Source organism: Haemaphysalis longicornis, unplaced genomic scaffold (assembly GCF_048455015.1).
Source record: "Haemaphysalis longicornis isolate Haplotype H1 unplaced genomic scaffold, Haemaphysalis longicornis Haplotype H1 scaffold_15, whole genome shotgun sequence".
Classification (NCBI taxonomy): Eukaryota; Metazoa; Arthropoda; class Arachnida; order Ixodida; family Ixodidae; genus Haemaphysalis; species Haemaphysalis longicornis.
In genome coordinates, this window is record NW_027526257.1 from 23,475,945 (window position 1) to 23,481,836 (window position 5,892).

The following is a 5,892-nucleotide window of genomic DNA, read 5'->3' on the forward strand; positions in this document are numbered from 1 at the left end:
GAATACCGGTCTGGTGCGATGACCACTATGCTACCGCAGGGGCGATTTTCCCCACTACTTTTTATGACATTTATGTCAAAGTATTTTTTTCCTGTGCTTGAGGGTGGTAGCCACAGCTACTATCGGGCCGTGACCCGATTATCTACTACATTTCGAGAGTGCTCAACCAGTTTTGAACCCTCTTAAGCTCACTATGGCACCAAGACTGCCAGAACAGAATCCCTCGCTATGTATGTAGGGAATCAGAATAGGAAACAAGTGGCTCGTAAAAATACCACAGAAATAAAGTTTGGTGGTCAAAAAAAACCTCGGAAAGCAAAAGGGAGGATGTCGTGAGTCATTGAAACAGATAAGGAATATGAAAAGACAGACAGAAAGCTGTGAGAAAATTTTCACAGGTGGGAGCCGAACCCACGACCTCCAGAATACAGTCTGGTGCGATGACCACTACGCTTACTGCGGGATGATTGTCCCCTCCGCTTTCTGTGGTATTTTTGTCAAAGTAATGTTTTCCGGTGCTCTGGGGAGGTAGCCAAAGCCACTGCGACTTCCCGGGGTGAAGGGGACCTTCTTTTTATTCTCCGGGCCGTGACTCCATTGTCTAAGACATGTCGAGAGTACTCAACCAGCGTTGAACCCTCTTAAGCTCCCTATGGCACAAGACTACGATAAAAATGCCCTTGCTGTGCATGTAGCGAATCAGATTAGGAAATGAGGGGCTCGTAAAAATACCACCGAAATTAAGATTGGCAGTAACAAAAACCTCGGAAAGCAAAGGGAAGTGAGTTGTAAGTCATTGAAACAGATAAAAAATTTGGAAAGAAGGAAGCAAGCGGAGAGAAAAGTTCCGCCAGGTGGGATCCGAACCAGCGACCTCCAGAATACGGGTCTGGTGCGATGACCACTACGCTACCGGTGGCGCGATTTTCCCCTCTTCTTTTTATGGAATTTATATCAAAGTATTTTTTCCTCTGCTTGGGGGTGGTAGCCAGAGCTACTCCGACTTCTCTGGGTGATGGGGAAATTCTTTTTAATCATTCTGCCGTGACCCGATTGTCTACGACATTTCGAGAGTGGTCAACCAGTGTTGAACCCTCTTAAGCTCACTATGGCACCAAGACTGCCAGAACAGAATGCCTCGCTATTCATGTAAGGAGTCAGAATAGGAAACAAGTGGCTCGTAAAAATACCACAGAAATAAAGGTTGGCTGTCAAAAAAAAACCTCGGAAAGCAAAGGGGAGTAAGTTGCAGGTCATTGAAACAGATAGAAAATTTGGAAAGAAGGAAACCAGCGGAGAGAAAATTTCCGCCAGGTGGGATCCGAACCCGCGACCTCCAGAATATCGGTCTGGTGCGATGGACACTACGCTACCGGCGGGGCGATTTTCTCCTCTGCTTGTTATGAAATTTATGTCAAAGTATTTTTTTCCTTTGCTTGGGAGTGGTAGCCAGAGCTACTTCGACTTCTCTGGGTGAAGTGGACCCTTTTAATCATCGGGCCGTGACCCGATTATCTACGACATTTCGAGAGTGGTCAACCAGTGTTTAAATCCTCTTAAGCTCACTATGGCACCAAGACTGCCAGAACAGAATCCCTCGCTATGCATTTAGGGAATCAGAATATGAAATAAGTGGCTCGTAAAAATACCACAGAAATAAAGGTTGGTGGTCAAAAAAAACCTCGGAAAAAAAAGGGGAGTTAGTTGTAGGTCATTGAAACAGATAAAAAATTTGGAAAGAAGGAAAGCAAGAAAATAAAACGAGCGCAAAGGACGAGGACAAAGAAACACAGTAGACGGGACGCGTCCCGTCTACTGTGTTTTTTTGTCCTCGTGTGTTGCGCTTTTTTTAATTTTCTTGAAGCCATGAACCAACTCGCCCAACAATCCATTTTATTAAGTAAAGCAAGCGGAGAGGGAATTTCCGCCAGGTGGGATTCGAACCCGCGACCTCCAGAATACCGGTCTGGTGCGATGACCACTACGCTACCGGCGGGGCGATTTTCCCATCAACTTCTTTATGGAGATTACGTCACAGTATTTTTTTCCTGTGCTTGCGGGTGGTAGCCACAGCTACTCCGACTTCTCTGGCTGAAAAGGACCTTTTTAAACATCGGGCCATGACCCGATTATCTACGACATTATGAGAGTGGTCAACCAGGGTTGAACTCTATAAAGCTCACTATGGCACCAAGACTGCCAGGACATAATCCCTAGCTATGCATGTAGGGAGTCAGAATAGGAAACAAGTGGCTCGTAAAAATACCACAGAAATAAATGTTGGCTGTCAAAAAAACCTCGGAAAGCAAAGGGGAGTAAGTTGCAGGTCATTGAAACAGATAAGAAATTTGGAAAGAAGAAAACAAGCGGAGAGAAAATTTCCGCCTGGCGGGATCCGAACCCGCGACCTCCAGAATATCGGTCTGGTGCGATGAACACTACGCTACCGGCGGGGCGATTTTCCCCTGTGCTTATTATGAAATTTATATCAAAGAGTTTTTTTCCTGTGCTTGGGGGTGGTAGCCAGAGCTACTCCGACTTCTCTGGGTGAAGGGGACCTTTTTAATCATCGGGCCGTGACCCGATTGTCTACGACATTTCGAGGGAGGTCAACCTGTGTTGAACCCTCTTATGCTCACTATGGCAAGAAGGCTGCCAGAACAGAATCCCTTGCTATGCATGTAGGGAGTCAGAAAAGAAAATAAGTGGCTCGTAAAAATACCACTGAAATAAAGGTTGGCTGTCAAAAAAACCTCGGAAAGCAACGGGGAGTAAGTTGCAGGTCATTGAAACATAAAAAATTTGGAAAGAAGGAAATAAGCGGAGAGAAAATTTCAGCCGGGAGAGATCCGAACCCGCGACCCACAGAATACCGGTCTGGTGCGATGACCAATACGCTACCGGCGGGGCGATTTTCCCCTCTACTTTTGATGGAATTTATGTCAAAGTATTTTTTTCCGATGCTTGGGGGTGGTAGCCACAGCTACTCTGACTTCTCTGGGTGACGGGGACCTTCTTTCAAATCATCAGGCCATGACCCGATTGTCTACGACATTTCGAGAGTGGTCAACCTGTGTTGAACCCTCCTAAGCTCATTATGGCACCAAGACTGCCAGAACAGAATCCCTCCCTATGCATGTAGGGAATCAGAATAGGAATTAGGTGGCTCGTAAAAATACCACAGAAATAAAGGTTGGCGGTCAAAAAAACCTCGGAAAGCAAAAGGGAGTAAGTTGTAGGTCATTGAAAGAGAAAAAAATTTGGAAAGAAGGAAAGCAAGCGGAGGGAAAATTTCCACCAGGTGGGATCCGAACCCGCGACCTCCAGAATACCGGTCTGGTGCGATGACCACTACGCTACCGGCAGGGCGATTTTCCACTCTCCTTGGTTTGGAATTTAGGTCAAAGTATTTTTTTTCTTTGCTTGGGGGTGGTAGCCAGAGCTACTCCGACTTCTCTGGGTGAAGTGGACCCTTTTAATCACCGGGCCGTGACCCGATTATCTACGACATTTCGAGAGTGGTCAACCAGTGTTGAATCCTCTTAAGCTCACTATGGCACAAAGACAGCCAGAACAGAATCCCTCGCTATGCATTTAGGGAATCAGAATATGAAATAAATGGCTCGTAAAAATACCACAGAAATAAAGGTTGGTGGTCAAAAAAAACCTCGGAAAAAAAAGGGGAGTTAGTTGTAGGTCATTGAAACAGATAAAAAATTTGGAAAGAAGGAAAGCAAGAAAATAAAAAGAGCGCAAAGGACGAGGACAAAGAAACACAGTAGACGGGACGCGTCCCGTCTACTGTGTTTTTTTGTCCTCGTGTGTTGCGCTTTTTTTAATTTTCTTGAAGCCATGAACCAACTCGCCCAACAATTCATTTTATTAAGTAAAGCAAGCGGAGAGGGAATTTCCGCCAGGTGGGATTCGAACCCGCGACCTCCAGAATACCGGTCTGGTGCGATGACCACTACGCTACCGGCGGGGCGATTTTCCCATCAACTTCTTTATGGAGATTACGTCACAGTATTTTTTTCCTGTGCTTGCGGGTGGTAGCCACAGCTACTCCGACTTCTCTGGCTGAAAAGGACCTTTTTAAACATCGGGCCATGACCCGATTATCTACGACATTATGAGAGTGGTCAACCAGGGTTGAACTCTATAAAGCTCACTATGGCACCAAGACTGCCAGAACATAATCCCTAGCTATGCATGTAGGGAGTCAGAATAGGAAACAAGTGGCTCGTAAAAATACCACAGAAATAAATGTTGGCTGTCAAAAAAACCTCGGAAAGCAAAGGGGAGTAAGTTGCAGGTCATTGAAACAGATAAGAAATTTGGAAAGAAGAAAACAAGCGGAGAGAAAATTTCCGCCTGGCGGGATCCGAACCCGCGACCTCCAGAATATCGGTCTGGTGCGATGAACACTACGCTACCGGCGGGGCGATTTTCCCCTGTGCTTATTATGAAATTTATATCAAAGTGTTTTTTTCCTGTGCTTGGGGGTGGTAGCCAGAGCTACTCCGACTTCTCTGGGTGAAGGGGACCTTTTTAATCATCGGGCCGTGACCCGATTGTCTACGACATTTCGAGGGAGGTCAACCTGTGTTGAACCCTCTTATGCTCACTATGGCAAGAAGGCTGCCAGAACAGAATCCCTTGCTATGCATGTAGGGAGTCAGAAAAGAAAATAAGTGGCTCGTAAAAATACCACTGAAATAAAGGTTGGCTGTCAAAAAAACCTCGGAAAGCAACGGGGAGTAAGTTGCAGGTCATTGAAACATAAAAAATTTGGAAAGAAGGAAATAAGCGGAGAGAAAATTTCAGCCGGGAGAGATCCGAACCCGCGACCCACAGAATACCGGTCTGGTGCGATGACCAATACGCTACCGGCGGGGCGATTTTCCCCTCTACTTTTGATGGAATTTATGTCAAAGTATTTTTTTCCGATGCTTGGGGGTGGTAGCCACAGCTACTCTGACTTCTCTGGGTGACGGGGACCTTCTTTCAAATCATCAGGCCATGACCCGATTGTCTACGACATTTCGAGAGTGGTCAACCTGTGTTGAACCCTCCTAAGCTCATTATGGCACCAAGACTGCCAGAACAGAATCCCTCCCTATGCATGTAGGGAATCAGAATAGGAATTAGGTGGCTCGTAAAAATACCACAGAAATAAAGGTTGGCGGTCAAAAAAACCTCGGAAAGCAAAAGGGAGTAAGTTGTAGGTCATTGAAAGAGAAAAAAATTTGGAAAGAAGGAAAGCAAGCGGAGGGAAAATTTCCACCAGGTGGGATCCGAACCCGCGACCTCCAGAATACCGGTCTGGTGCGATGACCACTACGCTACCGGCAGGGCGATTTTCCACTCTCCTTGGTTTGGAATTTAGGTCAAAGTATTTTTTTTCTTTGCTTGGGGGTGGTAGCCAGAGCTACTCCGACTTCTCTGGGTGAAGTGGACCCTTTTAATCACCGGGCCGTGACCCGATTATCTACGACATTTCGAGAGTGGTCAACCAGTGTTGAATCCTCTTAAGCTCACTATGGCACAAAGACAGCCAGAACAGAATCCCTCGCTATGCATTTAGGGAATCAGAATATGAAATAAATGGCTCGTAAAAATACCACAGAAATAAAGGTTGGTGGTCAAAAAAAACCTCGGAAAAAAAGGGGAGTAAGTTGTAGGTCATTGAAACAAATAAAAAGTTGGAAAGAAGGAAAGCAAGCGGAGGGAAAATTTCCATCAGGTGGGATCCGAACCCGTGACCTCCAGAATATCGATCTGGTTCGATGACCATACGCTACCGGCGGGGCGATTTTTTCCTCTCCTTGTTATGGAATTTATTTCAAAGTATTTTTTTCCTGTGCTTGGGGGTGGTTGCCTCAGCTGCTCCGA

General features: G+C 45.9%; 2 non-coding genes across 2 annotated transcripts; both read right to left on the bottom strand.

Moving 5' to 3' along the window:
- Window positions 1-1,923: 1,923 nt before the first annotated feature.
- Window positions 1,924-1,996, bottom strand: Trnat-ggu (transfer RNA threonine (anticodon GGU)). The gene has a single exon. It is a non-coding gene; the product is annotated as a tRNA-Thr (tRNA).
- A 1,913-nt stretch (window positions 1,997-3,909) lies between these two features.
- Trnat-ggu (transfer RNA threonine (anticodon GGU)) lies at window positions 3,910-3,982 on the bottom strand. The gene has a single exon. It is a non-coding gene; the product is annotated as a tRNA-Thr (tRNA).
- Window positions 3,983-5,892: the final 1,910 nt, after the last annotated feature.